This window comes from Grus americana, chromosome 11 (genome assembly GCF_028858705.1).
Source record: "Grus americana isolate bGruAme1 chromosome 11, bGruAme1.mat, whole genome shotgun sequence".
Lineage (NCBI taxonomy): Eukaryota > Metazoa > Chordata > Aves > Gruiformes > Gruidae > Grus > Grus americana.
In genome coordinates this window covers 17,010,897-17,027,381 of record NC_072862.1, presented here as the reverse complement: position 1 = coordinate 17,027,381, position 16,485 = coordinate 17,010,897, and the positions used below count along the sequence as shown (strand labels likewise).

Here is a 16,485-nt window from a genome sequence, read left to right as displayed (position 1 = left end):
AGGAGAAGCTGCTTTGTGCTGCGCGTTTTTCTCCGGAGGTCACCAGCGGGTTTCAGAGCATTTGGCTTTTGCTGCATGCCCGGCATGCCAGCACCGCGGGGGCACTAACACAAGCAACGATACAGCCAAAAAGTCTGGGCTGCAGCCAGGATAACTGGCTAAATCTGGCTCCAAAACATTAATGCTTCCTGTCCAGTTCTGCTCCGGTGAAATCCAGAGTGACTCCAGTTTTGGGCCGAGGTGCCTGACATAAGGGTCACTGGCATCTTCAGCAGCAGGTCCAGCGTGCCAGCCTGGGCCCGCCATGCCCCGGCGCTCTGCCCACAGCCCTGCCGCATCACCGAGCGCCACGCTAGTCCTTGGAGCCGCTGCTTGCGCTGCGTCGCAGTCAAGTTCAGAAGACCTTGGGCTAGGGCTCGCTGGCTTCTCCTGGGAAATGCCTACACTGCTAATACCACACGTACCCTGAGCAGTGTCCTTGCTTTCTAAAAAGTGCCTTTTCACTCATCATTAAAAAGAGTTTGTGTTGGGGAGGAGAGAAGGTTGATAAAAGGTTTGTTGAAAGGATGGAGCTGTTTGAAGTGCACTTCACATCTACATTCGTTTGGCCTCTATATACGGTTTTTGTTCTTGTCCCTTCTTTTCTAATGAGGAGATAGCAGGGCAGGGGGAGGTTGACCAAGGACACCTGGGTTACAGAAACACTTTTTCTCTTCTGATGCTTCTGCCTGGATAAAGCGAAGCTCCATTTCCGACAGATTGCTTGCATGGACCTTGGTGCATCTTCTGCCTAGGGAGGAAAGGAGCTTTGGAGCGTGTGCACCCCTTACAAACAAGGCATCATTTTATTCCTCTGGACTATGCTCAGCACAGAATTGCATGTTACTGCTCCAGCCCTAAGCCAGCTCCCTCTGACCTGCAGTCCCTTCGCTGACAGCAGAAGACCCCACGCATGAGCCAGCATACACCTGGACCACGCTGGTCAGGTTTTACAAGGATTTACGAGATAACAGTTGCATCTAAAGATGCAACAGCCTCACTTACCTGCCACGTACTGATTTGCCTCTGGGCTGTCAGAGCCTGCCAGGAGCGATGACTTTCCCGTCGGAACTTGAGTGAGTCACCACAGCTGAGCAGGGCTTTGCGGCTTGCCCGCACTGTCCTGGTTGGGATATTAGCATCACGTGAGGGGCGCTTTCACCTAAGGAGACAAGTCACAGAAAGAACGAGGACAAGAGCTGCTTGGTTTTGGTGCTCCCAGTCCCTGTCCTTTTTATTGGCAAAGCAAAAACTCTTTCTACACCAGCCAGCTTCCAGAAAGGAGATGGCCAACAGCTCCCTGGCCGCATCCCCGCACCCGGGCAGGGGATGCAGGGACAGCTGTCGGGAAAAGCACGCCCAGCCGCTGGGCAGGGAGTGGGCGAGCAAAGCCCAGGCGTGTTCAGGGTCGATTCGCTCTCTTAAGTGGGCTGCTCGTAGCCAAACAGTGCTAATGGCCGGGAGAAGTAACTGCGTTATTAACAGCACGAGCTTTTGGCAGTAAATTAAAAATCTTGGCTGCCACCCTTGGCTCTGCTCTTGCCTCTTAGGAGACATTAATATCACAGCTCCCCAGCATTCCCATTATCACTTCATTAAGGATCCAATAATGATAAATGTGGATGGTTTTATTTTGCACAGAGCCTGATTAATAGCTAATATTTCACTAGGTGTTAATGGGGCCCTTCCTTTATGGAGGGATCGGAAGGGAGCTGCCTTTCATCTCCTCCACAAGCCAGGTAATTTTCACTATTTTCGCTAATGTGACAGATTTAACGCAAACCTTGAAAGAGTGGCTGAGGCCTCTTGACAAACTTTGAAGAGCGTCGTGCTTGGGGCAGCCCTTGCTGCTGTGGCCATTCCCCAGCTCCTTCCTCCTCCTCTTCCTCTCCTGCTGTCCTGCCAGCAGCACCTCCTCCCAGTGCCCTCACCAGGAGGCTGTCACCCGTCTCCTGGGATAGTGGGGGGCAAAAGCAAGGCGAGGGGCTCCCCAGGGACCTCCCCACCTTGGGGCTGAGCCCATCAGCGCAGCTGCCAGAGCTCTCCACAGCAGACACGGTGCAGAATCAGGCCCGCCCTCGCAAGGGGATGCAATGCAAGGGGTGGGCTTGCGCTGGGCCTCACCCCAAAGCAACATGGCACCCCTCACCTGCCCCGAGAGGGCTGGGGAGCCTGGGATTTAGGCTAGAGCCCAGGCTGGGGCCAGCAGCTCTCCTCCCGCACCCCAGGGGATAGCTTTGGTGGCTCCTCCGAAGCCAGTTCCCATGGCTCAGGGGCTGTTCTCCGCCGTAGGACCCCGGCGTATTGCACGGCTTCAATCCCTATATGAAGTGGGATGTATAATCACATAGGAATAAAAAGCCATACAAGACGGCAGGCTGCGACTCGCTCCGTGCTGGCAGGGTGACAGGGCAGTCCCCCTGCAGCAGCTGCCACGGCCCCCGCTGGGATGGGGCTGGGCCCCGGGGAGCCCCCAGGACACCCCCCCCCCGCAGCCCCTTTGCGGGGTCCGTGGGGAGACAGGGGAGCCCTGCATCAAACAGAGAAGAGAGGCGATGTTTCAGCCAGGAGAAAGTGTGGGAGGCCCCCGAGCCGCTGGAGAGGGAGTCCTGCGGGGCATCAGCACTTGCTCCCAACTCTCCCAGCTAACAGGAGCCCCTCACCCCAGGCTTCCCCTTGGAGCTGAGACAAGACTTGTCCTGTGGTACCCCCCAGACCTCCCCTCTACCAATCCCCATCCCAGAGCATCACCCTCCAGGGGCTCCTCCAGCCCAGGGACCCTCTGCTTCCACCGCCAGCACCCCCAGGGCTGTATCAGCCCCACCAAGGCAATGGGTACCGCAACCCTCCAGCACCATCACGAATACCTGGGGGGAAGGAGCCAGCCCCCTCCCCACGCTGGTCGGAGCATCCTCCACCGTCCGACCAAGAAGAGGAGAGCCCGGGGGGCGGAGCGAGCGGTTGCAGGGAGCTGTCAGCACACAAATCCCCTGGCAGCCCATTAGGAGCAGCTCCCGGCTGCCTGCAGAGCTCCTGACGGGGCCAGGCACCGGTGCGAACGAGCGCGGATCCTCCGCGAAGAAGGCAGATGTAGGTGGAATGAGATACTGGTGAACGCTTACCGAGTGGTGCCGGCATGGCCGCTGCGGGCAGCCCCGCGTACTGGTTGGGGGGAAACTTGGACAGGCTCCCGTGGGAGCCCACCCAAGCAATGCTGGGGATAAAGGCAAGCGGTGGCCAACAGAAAAGGGGGTTTGTGCCGCCTCCTCTCCTCCTGCCTTCCTGCTCACATCCCAGCAGCGATTCTGGCATCCGCAGGATGGGAGACCTGGAGCAGCACCCGCAGCAGGAGGGGACGGGTAGTGGGCGCAGGCTCATGCAATACAGCCGGGACAGGCACCTAGAAGGGAAGAGCTTCTCTTAGCTGCCCCAGGAGACGGCAGCTGATCACCAGCCTCAGCTGAGCACCGTGGTGCTGCCTTGGGCAGCACTGGAAGGGCTGAGCCACCCCAGCACCGTCACCCTGGGCTCCCCTTAGCCCAGGAGGAGGAACTTCAAGCTCCAGGCTGCCTTTCCGAGCCACATGGCAGCACCGGGAGACATCGACACCCTTCAAAACACTCCCAGAAACCTTCCTCCATCCCCAGGGGCTGGAGCAGCTCCGCAGGTTGGACTCTGCACGTCATCCCTCATGGGATGCTCCTGCCCAGCAGACAGGCAGGGGTCCCCAGCCGAGGGTCCCCACGTGTCCCCTCCCCGGAGCAGCACAGGCAGGGGGCTGCTATGCCCCAGGGAAGGGGGGAACATCCCTTGCAGCTGCCCCACACAGAACAATTTAGTGCAAGGGGCCCTTTTTTTTTGGTGCAAAACCTGGAGGGTTTGGCTTTCCACATCAGCATTTCCTAAGCCCTCACCCACCTGCTCCAAGAGCTGTGACACGGCAAGAGCCGAGCCGCATCGCTGCCGTGCCGTGCGAGGATGGAGGGGTCGTCCCCGCCCCGGAGGGGGGCAGCCCCAGCTCTCCCTCAGCCGGGCTGTGCCGCGGCGATTGCCGGATCAGGCGCTGCAGCTCTTCAAAAAACAAAGCGCAAACCCCGCAGCTCGAGGGGCCTCACCCAACCGAAATCCCCAGCAAAGCCCACGCAGGAGGGGAGCAGTGACGGCCGTCAGCACGGCAGGGAGAAGACGCACACGAGCAAGTAACTGTACCACCGGAGGGAACCGGGCTCGGGGATGGTGCCGCCAGGTCCTCGGTCGCTTCTTAACCGCCTCCAAACCAGATCAGCAATTAAGGGATCGTTATTTGATGAATTGTACGAAAAGATGCGTTTGTGAATCACTGTACCCAGGCTGGGTAAGAACACTGCCGGTGCTGTATTTGGGAGTAATTACTCTCCACGAGCATGTGAATCATTAGACATAATTACCCTAATAAATAAAAGGAAGATAACTCCAGTCTCCAGCCTAATCTAGCACAAGTGATTTTTCGGGGCAAGCTGCGTGAAAGAAAACCAGGAGCGCAAGGCAGAGGGAAAGCAGAAAGAGTAGAGCTTCAAAACCTGGACGTGCCGTTAATCCCTCCCACAGCGATCGAAGCCGGCCGGCAGCGATGGAGTCTCTCCCGCAGGTCCCCACCGGACTTTGGTGGCAGAGGGTTTGGCTGCGACAGGATTGTCCCTTCCCAGGGTGGCATCCCACCAGAGCATGACTTCTCCTGGCAAAAGTTTCCCTGCTACAAAAATGCAATTGGGTTTAGGGAAAAAAAAAAATTAATTTTGGGGGTGAAGGGGGGGGGGCCCCACAGTGGTTACTCAAGTCTAATGAAACCGTTTCACTTTTCCCCTGGGAAACACTGGAATAAAAAAAAACCCAAACCCACCCCACTCGAAGTTGACATTTTGAAACGAAGCAGCAATTTTCTTCTCCACTTAAAATGTCATCACAGACTTTTGCTTTAAAAAAAAAGCCTTCCCTGAGTGACATTTTAAGGGGAAATGTTGACTTAAAACCAGAAGGAAACCCCCCAACCCATGCAATGAAACATTTTGAGCTGCAGTGAGACTCCTTGCAGGGAAATTGATGTTTTTTGAAGAAGAAAAAAAACAAAATTGCAAGTAACTACAGATCTTTTGTGGATTGAATTTCCCATGGGACAAACCCATTCTTGAGGAAGCAAGACTTTGGGCCTCTCTCTGCCAGACCTGCATGGAAAAGGATGGAACAGCATCACTGCCCTGTTCCAGAGGAAACAGCATCCCCAATTCTGGGCAAATTTTCTCAAAAGCCCTGCAAAGCAAAGCAAAAAATTGGGAGTAGAGGCTGGTTTTGTCCTCGAGGGGCAGCAGGCGAGCGGTGCTGGCTCTGTGCTGTCCCCGCAAGATGCCAGCGCAGGAGCTGCCCCTGCCCAGCCCGAACGGTGGGGAAGGTGCTGAGGCCGGAGGATGCCGGCACTGGGGTGCGGAACCTCGGTGAGCAATCGTGGGGTTTATTCCGCCTGCTCCGGGGCTCCCCACAGCCTCCACGGGGAGAAGCGGGATTTAGTCTGCGACTCATGGGAATCGTCACTCGCTCCCCAGGGAGCAAGAGGATTGTGGCTCATCCCTCCTCTGCTTGCAAGAGGGGCTGGGCTCTGCCTAGAGATGCTCCACAAGATCCAGCTGTGCTGTGCCGTGCCGTGCCATGCCGTGCCATCTCCACCTGTGGCTCTTCTGCTGGGGGGGGTTTGACCAGGAGCAGCCTGTGCTTGGGCTCTCTGCGGGCCACACTTATTGCTGCCTGGGTTTTGGGTTTTTAATAACCTGTAATATGAGAAGCCTGCCCGGGGGAGCAGAGGGATTATTGGCAAATATCACTTCCCGTTTGCCAGGCTTCAGCCATGCGGATTAGCTGGGAGCAGAGAGAGGGACACAAACCAGCAGGCTGGGACAGACCAGGGCTGAATCCTTTTAACACAGGGCTGCAGCAGAATCCCACAGACAACAAGTATCCTCCAGCCTCTGAAGGAGAGGGGCGGGTGGGAAGGGCTGCAGAATCCTAATTAGCTCTTCGATATTAATGAACTGGCACTGAAGCAAACAAGCCAGCAACGGCAGCTGGCACAGCTCCTGCCACCCCCTCCCAGTCCCAGCACCAGGCTGCCGGCACGGGGGGCTCAGTGGCACAGCCACTGGGGTGGGGACAGCCAGGGACACGGGGACCCAAGGAAACAGGGGACACATGCCACCATGGGAGAGGGGCCATAAATGGCACAGCAAGGATACAAAGCATCCGGGATGCCAGGGCACGTGGCAGGCCACGCCGCAGTCCTGGTCCCCATCCCCACAGCTGCCACTGGGAGATGCCACCACTTGCACAGGGACACCCACCTTCACCCTCAGATGAAGCCAGCAGCCCAGGGATGGGGCACCCCATCACCAGCTACACCAACAGGTACCTGCTGGCCTGGAAACGTAAAAGCCAGCAGCTGGAGACATAAGGCATGCAAATAAATCCTTACACTGGACATCCGTGCCTCAGTCCCTATTTAAGGGCTCCAAAAGCACCCAGCAGGCAAGCCAAGAGGGAGCCAGGACCTCATGCCAGAGGTGCTGGGGACACCCTGCAATGTTTATTAGCACTACTAGTTATTAAATGCTGCTGGAGGGGGGAAGGAGCCCCCCTGTTGCCCACAGAGGGCCAGTGACTGACAGCTCCTTTCTTGTCTCCAGGGCTAACACCCACTAAGGGAGAGGTGAAGGGGCTCCCACCACAGCACCCTGGGTGCAAACCTGGGAGCCACCCACCAGCAGCTGGATACACAACCCAGCCACAGCCCCATCACTAGCAGAGAGCACCCAAAGAGCGCAGAAGTCCTGGCCCAGCACAGGCTACAGAGGTAAGCCCCGCAGAAAGCCACCCCCAAGCTGAAGGCGATGCCAGAAAACAAGCACCACAGGCAATCCCGGGCACAGGCGCAGCCCTTGAGCCCAGCTCACCTCCTGCCTGCCATTACCAGCACCTCCAGCAACAAGCCCAGCCTGGGAGAACACACATGCCATGTCCCAGTGCCCAGCTGGCCAAGCCCCACCTGCCAGCACAACCCCACAAAACCTACAAATCCCACCCCTACCTCAGCCACTTTAACCTCTTATAAACCCTCCTGGAAAGGCAGGAATCGCTGTGTGCTGTGCTGAGCCACCAGAAGTTGATTAAGCCCTAATTAATTGCATTAAGGTCAGCCAATGTACTCTGTTAAGGAAGAAAGCCAATAATTAAACTCCACGTGGGGCGTGGAGTGCCATTAGCTCCCCAGGCTGCAGCAGCGGAGTCAGGCTCGGTGGGGTCACAGCCAGCGCTGCTCGCCAGCACATGGCGGTGGCAATCGGGGAAATAATTAAGTGCCAGGCATAAAACCATCAGCGCTTTAGCGGCCAGTTGACAAAACCCATCCAGCGTGGCTATCAGCAGTGAGGCTGCCCGGGAACACCCAAGGTGGAGGGGACCGTGGGGGGACCCTGGCTGCATGGAGAGCATCCTCTGGGGGAGCCCTGGGGAGGATGCAGCCGTGTCCGGCCAGGCTAAGCCCTTTCCCCGGCGGTGCTGGGGTGAGGAGAGCGGCAGGGGCTGGCGCGGGTCCCTGCCCGGGGAGGGAAACCCTGCGGGTGCTGACAATAGGGTTTTGTGTAGCCCAGACGAGAGCACCTGCCCCGGCGCTGGGAGCCGGCCAGGGGCACCATATGGACGGGACCTGCCCCTCACCACGGCGGTGCCATCTCGGCACGGGGCCAGCCTGGTTGGGGATGTGGCCCCCGGCACAGATAGGAGCCTGGGTGCTGAGCTGTGCGGGATGAGGCCACGCGGCCCCTGCCTCTGCCCATCGCCAGTCCGGCCTGGAAATGCAAGGCCAGGCACAGAGGCGATGGGTACAAGATGGGTGTGAGCGTCAGGTTGTTCCTGGTCACCCCAACCCCGGGTGCCACGTGAGCTGAGAAGGTGAGGGTGCTGTGGGGTGCTGCCGGGGAGCCCCAGCCCTGAGCCAAGACCTCACCTGGCCTTGGGGCTTTGGAGGGGAGCAGGGAGCATCCACCCTCCCAGCCAGCCCGGGGAAGGAGCCACGGGGCAGCACGAGCCGGGGTCCTGCGGCTTCTGGGGAGGGGAACGAGCACGAGGCGCTCGGGGTTCAATCCCTCCCCGGCAGCAGCAAGCTCATTTAAGGCTTTTCTTTGCTCCCAGCTGAAAAAATAAAGGCCAAGGTAATCTGCCTGCCTGTCCCTCTTTGTCTCGGGGATAATAGCAGCCAGCGCAGTGTGGAGCCCCCCAGGGCTTTGCAGATTACAGCTTTCAGAGATGTCTACAGTGCCTGGACAAAAATGAGAGGTGGTGGAGCAGAGCGGGACAGCGGGGACATCACAAGGTCACCCGCTCCCCGCCTGCATCTCCCCTCTCCTTCCCCTGCCGCCGGACGGGCGATGGGACGGTGGCAGAGCGCTCCTCCGCCTTCGCTGAGGGCAGCGTTATGAATATTTCACTGAGGCTTTTTGTTTTATAATTTACACTTTGCCGATTCTGATAATTACACATCCGATCGGGGTGGGGGAAAACAGAGACAAAAACCACGTAACCCGCCGCAGTAACCACGACAGCGCGAGCTGCCGCTCCCGTACTCACGATGACTTGTTTGCAAACCACCTACAGACCCAAAATGACTGGCTGGAGACACGTGGGAATCGCTGCGCGGGGCTGAGCTGCAGCTGGTTTTACAATAACTCAAAGGGTCAACACACAGGAGGAAAAATCCCAACCCAGTTCCCCCATTGCCCATTAGTTTTGTCTGGCAGGAGGCATCCCAGCCCCAGTAACGAATATCCACTCCGGAATGTCTCATGTCTAAAAGCGAGGAAAAAAAAAAAAGGGAGGTGGGAGGAAACCCTACGCCTGGCCTTCTCTCCCCGCGGCCGAGTTCAAACGGCTTCAAGAGGGCAGGCAGGGGCTCGCAGCACCTCGTGCTGGTGCTCAGCAGCGCAGGCAGAGGGGCAGATCGGAGGAAGACGCCATCCCTTGTGCATCCCTCTCCTCGGCTTCCCGTCCTCGCTGCGGCTGCCCACGCCAGCCCTGGGTCGTGGCTGGGCTCCGGCTCCCGCTCGTCCCCTGCTCGCCCTCCCTCCCACCCTCCCGTCACCGCACACGTCATTCCTCCAAACACAGCCCACGTAGCTGGCGCGGCGGTGCCGACACCGACACACCGGAGGGGGCCCGGCCGGCGTGCCCCACAGCGTGGGGCTTAGTGCCTTCGCGCTCCGCTCCCACACGGCCTGCGTTTATTTAGTTTATCAAAACCATCGAGTGCCCGAAGCCAGAACAGCATCCTCAAAAAAACTTCCTGGGGATGAGGCATCTGTGCGGGCGATTTGTAGACCCTAGAGTGCACGTACCCCCCGAAACAGCCCGCCTGCGCTCTGTGTGCCACCCACCCCGAGCATCACGTCCTTCCTGCCCTTCAGAGCCAGCCCCAAGACAGAGAAGGAACCAGACGGAGCAGAGGGGAGATGGTAGCACCAGACAATAAACCCATGGCTAAACCCGCAGTCCTCGACAGTCCAGCTCCAGGCTTGACAGACCTCGTCGCTCCTCTGCCCCGCTCGGGGTGCCCACACCTGCCCCCAGGCACCCCATCCCCTGGGAGGAGCACCCATGCCAGCTGCCACCCGGGGCGATCCACAGCATCCCGTTGAAATTCTAGCTCTGGCCTCTGTAGCGTATGGAGATAAGGACAAAACTACTCCCCCGCTTATAAACAAGGGGCCAGATTCTGCCGCCAGCATCCGGCAGTCGATACCTGAGCCAACAAGGCCAAACCCAACCACAAAGCAGCTCCGTGCGGGGATCACGACCGGGATCCGGCAGCCTGCCCGCGGTATGGGGAGCAGGAAGCACAGATCAGTCCCGGCTTCTCCTTTTACCTGGGGCCACAGTGAATCCCGGTGGCACAGGAGGAGCGACGCAAAGCGAAGGCGGCTTGGGGAAACGGGATCCCCTCCTGGGGACGGTATCAAAGACACATGCAAAAGGGAAAATAAAAGACTGACCCCCTGCCGCGTCCCCCATCCCTGTCCCTGCTCCAGACAAAGGCAAACCTGGGCATAGGAGTGCACACGTGAAACACAACTCCCCCCGAGACCCCAGGCCAGCCAAGGCCCCCCCCAGCCCCGCGGGACCCCCGGGGACCAGCACCACGCACAGACCCAAGTGACGAAGATGCCCAAACTGAGACACAGGGCCCGCAATGAAAATCATGCCGGGAGAAACACCCACCCTGGGGAAAGCAGCACCGCGGAGGTACCTGTGCGATCCGCAGCCAAACCACCGGTGCCCCCCAACCACGGGGCATCCCAACGCCACCCTCCCTGGGAGGTGACAGGTATTTATTGGGGTGAGCGGCTGTCTCCCCGCACCGGGGACCGCGGCTGGCGGGTGGCAGGGGCTGCCATTGGCTCCCGCACCACCCGGGCAGCATCGCTCTCCAGGGGCTCGCTCTGCCAGGGCCAACTTTACAAGGGAAGCAATTATTTCTTTCTTTTTTTTTTTTTCCCCCAGCTGAAACAAAGACGAGGGCTAGAGCGAGTGAGAGCACAGATGAGAAAACAGGCGGGGGGGGGGGGTGCCTGGAAAAAAACCCACACAAACCCACAGATCTTGAAACAAGAGGGAAGGATAAAAAAGAAACCGGAGGCTGCAGAGGTAGACGTGGAGATGGGAGGGTAAAAAATTGCAGAGGGAAGAGGCGGCAGCCAGGAGCTGAGCGGGGAGCTCGGCCGTGTCACATGTATCACACCCCCGGGGAGCCACCAGCCACCCTGACAGCCCTCCAAGGCCACCCGGGGGGATGCCGTGCCCCCACAGGAGTCTCTCGTGGGCCAGGGCTCTGCGGGGAGAAGAGGGTGCAGGGAAGACAAGGGCTCGCCCACACACACACCCCCCCCGAGCATGGCCCCTGCATCCCAAGGGTGCTCCCCGCTCGGGTGGGCTCTCCACCAGGCCCCTTTCCACCACGGTGGCCAGAGGAGTGACCACTGAGGCCATGGGGGGACACGGCGAGCGGCCGAGGGGTCCCACCGAGCTCCCCCCGGGATCCACCTGCCACCAGGCTGCCAGCGCCCCGAGCCCACGCCCACGAGAGCCCCCAGCTTCCCACGACCCTGCTTTCCGTGGGGCACCCGAGAAGCCCCCCATCTCCCCGAGATGTCCCCGGGACCACCAACCCTCCGGCCCCGGAGCCTTTTCTCTCCGGCCGGCGAGGCAACCGCCTCCCTCCCCGCCGGCTGCCGGCACCCTCCGGCGGCAGGATCCGTCCCCGGCTCCAGCCCAGCGCCACCGGCCAGCGGCAGCCGGAGGCGGGGGCGGGGGGGGGGGGGGGAAGCGGGGCGACCCCCGCGCCGGGCTGCTCCGCTCCCCATCCCCGGGGATGCTGCCGCCAGGGCCGGTACCGGCCGGGCAGGATCCGGCCCCGCTCCCCGCCCTCACCCAGCCAGCCGAGCCGGGGCGCGCCCGCCCCGCCGCCCGCTCCTGCCCCCGCAGCGAGGTCCCCATCGCCCGGTCGCGGTGCCGGTCCCGGTCCCGGTGTCGGTCCTACCTGCGCGGCGCCGCCACCGTCCCCGTCTGCAGCCGCCGCCGCCGCCGCCGCCGAGTCGCGCTGCCGCGGGGGCGGGCAGCGGGAAAGGGGGGGGCGAGCGCCCCCTCCCCGCCCCCGGCCTCCCCCCGGCACCGCCGGTCCGCCCTGCCCTGCCCTGCCCGGCCCGGCCCTGCCCGGCCCCGGCCCCCCCGCCCCGGCAGCGCCCGCCGGGGCTCCCCGCCCCCTCCGCAGCCTCCCCCGGACCCCTCGCACCCCCAACTGCCCTACACCCCCCGGGACCCCCCGCTGGGCCCGGGCGGGGGCACAGAGGGAACGCGGCCGGGATGGGGGGCACAGCTGAGGTGGGGGGTACAGCCAGGGATAGGGGGTACAGTCCCGGATGGGGGGCGCAGTCCAGGATGGGGGCAAAAGGGGAGCGCAGCCCGGGATAGGGGGGCACAGAGGGAGCACCGCCTGGGACAGGGCTGCCCACCCTGGGAGAAAGACCAAAACCGTCTCAGCCAGGACGGAGCATCCTCACCCGCCTCTTCCCGCTGTCTCCCCACTGAGAGGTGGCAGGTCCAGGAAAGCGGATGCGACCGTCCCCAATGCGTGGCAACGGGGCGCTGCAGGTGCATCCCACACCGGTGCTGCAGCCCTGGGTGCTGGGGCACACACAGGTCCCCCAAAACCATGCACACACAGGTCCCCTCAAGCTGGGTACTGCCACCTCACTTGCCCTGATGCTTCCGGGCAAGGTGGCTGCCACCCACCCCCTGGGTGACATCAGCTCGGAGGGGACATTGGGCTGGTGGTGTGCCCCATCCGCACACATGCCTCCCCCTTTGATGCCTCACAACCAATTTGCCTTCCCCTTCATCTCTGAGGGCTGGGGCCAAGCCGGCGGAAAAATCAAAGGAAAAGCGCAGATGGTGCCCGGGTTCGGGAACGCCAGCCTGGAGCGCTCCCCTTCATGCCAGGCAGAGGGGACGGCAAGAGGGGGACACCAGGCTGCAGGACGTGGACCTTGTCTTCCCTTTTGTCCATGCTGGTCTACGGGCAGCAACTTCACCCCAAAACCACGAGGGAAGGTGGCCCTTGGGGCTGGATGAGGCATGGCTTGAGGATGCGGGTGGTTTGGACCAATGTCCCTGCTTGGCTGCTTCCCAAAAAGAGCTCCCTTAGTGGTGTCCTGCCCGCTGCCAGCCCCACGGCGATGCCGGCTGGAGGGTGGCACAGCTGCCGGGGTGGTCCTGGGGCTGTCCCTGGCACAGGATGGGGACGGGGCATGGGTGAGAGCTGCGCCCCACCAGTGCCGACCCCCCAGGACTGCCCCTCATGTTCACCCAAGTTCCCCTGCCCCTCGCATCTACAGCCCCTGGGCGCAACCTGTGCCGTTCCTCTAGCATTAATAAAGCCATTAATTAATTAATAGGTTGGAGAGATGGCTCAGAAATGCCGCTTTGCAAGCGAGCTGGAAGCGCCTCAATTCGGATCACGGTGATAAGCAGGCTCAAGGAGGCAGAAGACATTTTAATGCCGGGGCGGCCGTTTAATACAGGCAAATCCTTCCCGGTTCACTTCTGAAGCCCCATGCACACCGAGCACAGGTCCGCAAAGAAAAAAAAACCGCAGTAGATGAGCTGAGTTTCCCAGGAGAAAAGCCCAAAAGGGGAGCAGAGGAGACCCGGCCACTGCGCCGCACAGAGCCGCCTTTCATTACAAAGGGCCGGGAAGCGGCTCGGAGCTGCCAGCAGCACCGACACGATGCAAAAGGGGATTTTTCAGGCTGATGCAGCAACAAAGGCAGTTAAATCTAGCCAGGTAAGAGGCTTTCGAGGTTAGCTGGCTGTTCCCACAGCACAGGCTTTTTTTCCTTTTTTCTTTCTCTTTTCTTTTTTCCTCTTTCTTTTTTTCACTCCTTTTCTAGGGGGAATTATTTTTGGTAATCCGTGCGTTGCTGCTCGTTGGGCACTGGAGCAGAAGTAAGCAGGTAAGCGGTGCTTTCATCCCCAGCCCAGCTTCCCACCGTGGCCGGGACTCCAGCGAGGGGCTTTGAGCCTCAAAAGGAAGCGGCGAGGCCGGGCCAGGGCAGCTGGAGCGGCGCTAAGCTCACAGCGGCTGGGAATTGCTTATTTTTATTGTTTTTTTGATTGAAGTGATGGCAGCGGAAAGCTACCTGGAGAAGAGCAGCTTTCAGGCCAAACGCCTGCTGCAGCGGAGGAAGCTGGGTGCCGTAAGGCATCGCTGGGTGGTTTGGGGTGGCAGAGAGCAGGGTGCACTCACCACCTCCTCCTGCCTGGAAAGGTCGGGGGGACGGGGGCGTCCCCAGCACCGGGCGGGGGCAGAGAGGTGACCTTGCCGTGTAAGCTGGGCCTGGGCACTGCTTTGGGTGGCACCCACTGCCCGGTCCCTCCTGGCAGGGCAGAGGGGTGCTGGGAGTGGGAAAGTCACCCACGACACCCATGTCCATTGCCCCCCAGGGAGCCCAGCACCCTTGCGTGGGGAGAGGCGGGTGCTGTGGTCCTAGGGCAGGAGGGTGTTCCCATCGCCGACTCTGCAGGGAACCCGGGCGGTTCGGGCATCTCGGTGGGATATTCTGGGGATGGACCAGGATGGAGCCCAGACTTTGAAGCCTGTTGGAAGCCAGGAGGGTGTTTCTGGAGGAGTCTGTGTCCCTGGAGACCCACACGCCAGCCCCGGTCCTCCCCGGGGAAACACCCTGGGCCAGGGTGGGCTTCACCCTGGGCAGCCGCCTTCCCGTGGTTCGGAGGATGCGCCAGCGGCCCGTGACTCGACTCCTTCTCCCGGTGCTTTGCATCAGCAGGTGGGATGTGAAATGAACCCAAAGGCTGTAATGAGCCGTGCCGGCAGAGGCAGTACCGGCTCAGCGAGCTGTGCTGCCATGTGGGCACCCACGGCCCCTCGTCATCCCGGGGTTGTGGCCATGACGAGGGGTGGCCACAACTCATCTCCCTGATGGAGCTCGTTATCTCGTCCTTCTTCTGGTGAAAGCTCCTCAGACGTCACCCCACCGAGCCCAGAAGCCCCTGCCTTGATCCAGCCGGTGCAATGATGCCGTCGCACAGACTCCATCCATCCTCTCGTGATGCCTTTTGCGTCAGGCCATGCGGTGACCCAGCCGTGCGGTGCCGGTGCCATGCGGTGCCAGTCGCTTCCCGCAGCCATGTGCCCACACCTTGCTCCGGTTAACGGTGCAACGAGAGCACCCCGCCGTGCCGTGCCACCCAGCACCCTGCCCGGGGACCTCACGCTCTGCCTCAGCATAGGGCAAAGGCAACGGAGGATTTCTCTTCCTCCCCACCATCCTCCTCCTCCTCCTCTCCCCCTGCCCGGCCGGCATCCGCTGCTGTAACGAGATTAAACCAATTGCACCGTTATTTGTTTCATATTTAATAAGGGCTTGAGGAGCAGCTCTCCCAGCAAGCCCCTGCTATCAATCAAACCCGCACAGAGTCCCCCTTCGCGCCTGCCTTTCCAAGAAGAAAGAAAACAAAATTGGACTAATATATTATTCATTCGTTCATTAAGTCCGTATTAACCAGATATATTATAAAGGAAAACAGGATTGTGCCTTTTGATCAGCAAACTCTCTGCTCATGAATATCCATGAGGCTCCCCCCTGCCCTGGCACCTCTCCCGTGTGCGGAGCAAGCTGACGGCGGGTGCCGACCGCAGGTACCGACGCCAGGCTGGGTCCCGGCACGCGGAGGGGCTGGGAAGCTGCTCTCGGCACTCTCCGCTCCCACGGCATTGGGGAGCGGCTGCGCCATCCCAGAGGGCTCCAGAGCTCCGGTCACCCATGGGTGCCCACAGCTGGAAGGGCGAGGCCGAGCTCCGCTGGGGGCAGGGGGCTGATGGGGACGTCCCGGGGGGCACCGGGGCGCCGGGCTCCCCTCCCGCCTGCCTGGGGCTGAGCAGGAAGCCGAGCAGGTGGTGTTTCCGCGGCGTGAAAAAGCAGCATATGTCCCCGGTTCCCAAGCGCGGCGGCGGGCGGCGATGCCCGCGGCTCCCCCAACGCTGCGGGGAGGCAGAGCGGGACCCCGAGGTGCCAGCGATGACCTGTGGGACCAGCACAGGACCGGGGCAGTGTGTCCCCCGGCCCCCTGGGGCACCCTCCACGAGCCCCTTGGTCCAGCCCAGGGAGGATGGGCCAGGGGCAGGACCGGGGCCCCGGGATGCTGTTGTAGGGTCAGGCTGGCACCGAGTCGTAAGCTCACGGCGACGCGTGCCCGAGCGAGCCAGCAGCATTTCGGGCAGCGGCAGAGTGCGGGAGAGCCACGTCCCAGCCCAGCGGGGTGGTGGATCCCGGCCGTGCCCAGGACGTGCTGCACCCTGCGGCAGCAACAGGCGCACACGGAGAGATGCCGGGCGGCACATCCACGCGGATGTCCATGCACCCATGCAGTCCAGCCAGACCTGGAAAATAGGTTGGTTTAAAAAATGCATCACTTTGAAGTTATGTAAATGAAAGGCAGTGGCAAACAGAGCATGCTGGCAAAAGGTTTCCTTTTTTTTTTTTTTCCCTCCTCGCCAGTTTCCTCCGGTTAAAATTGGGTTGCAATTCATTAATAAAGGAACAGTTGTACTGAATAAGCTCCCGTGCTTAAATCAGGACAGAGAAGCGTAATTAACCCAGCTCCAGTCTGATGTGATGGAAGAGGAAAATGCTCTTCTGTTTTGGTCCCTTCTCTTAAAAGCCCGCCGCGTTCTCCCAGCCTCTTGGGAATGGAGTCGAGCTTCTTATTTAAAAATGAAGCTTGCAGCCTGGCGGAGCAGGTTCATGTATATATATAAAAGTTGTCATGATGATATTTTATTCATACCCCTCTTCCCCT

The 16,485-nt window shown here is 60.6% G+C and overlaps 1 long non-coding RNA gene across 1 annotated transcript; it reads right to left on the bottom strand.

Annotated features, from left to right (window-relative positions):
- Window positions 1–660: 660 nt before the first annotated feature.
- LOC129211225 (uncharacterized) lies at window positions 661–2,321 on the bottom strand. The gene is made up of 3 exons (XR_008578780.1): window positions 1,823–2,321; window positions 1,045–1,201; window positions 661–790 (listed from the first exon to the last, which is right to left on the bottom strand). It is a non-coding gene; the product is annotated as an uncharacterized LOC129211225 (long non-coding RNA).
- Between the last annotated feature and the right edge of the window lie 14,164 nt (window positions 2,322–16,485).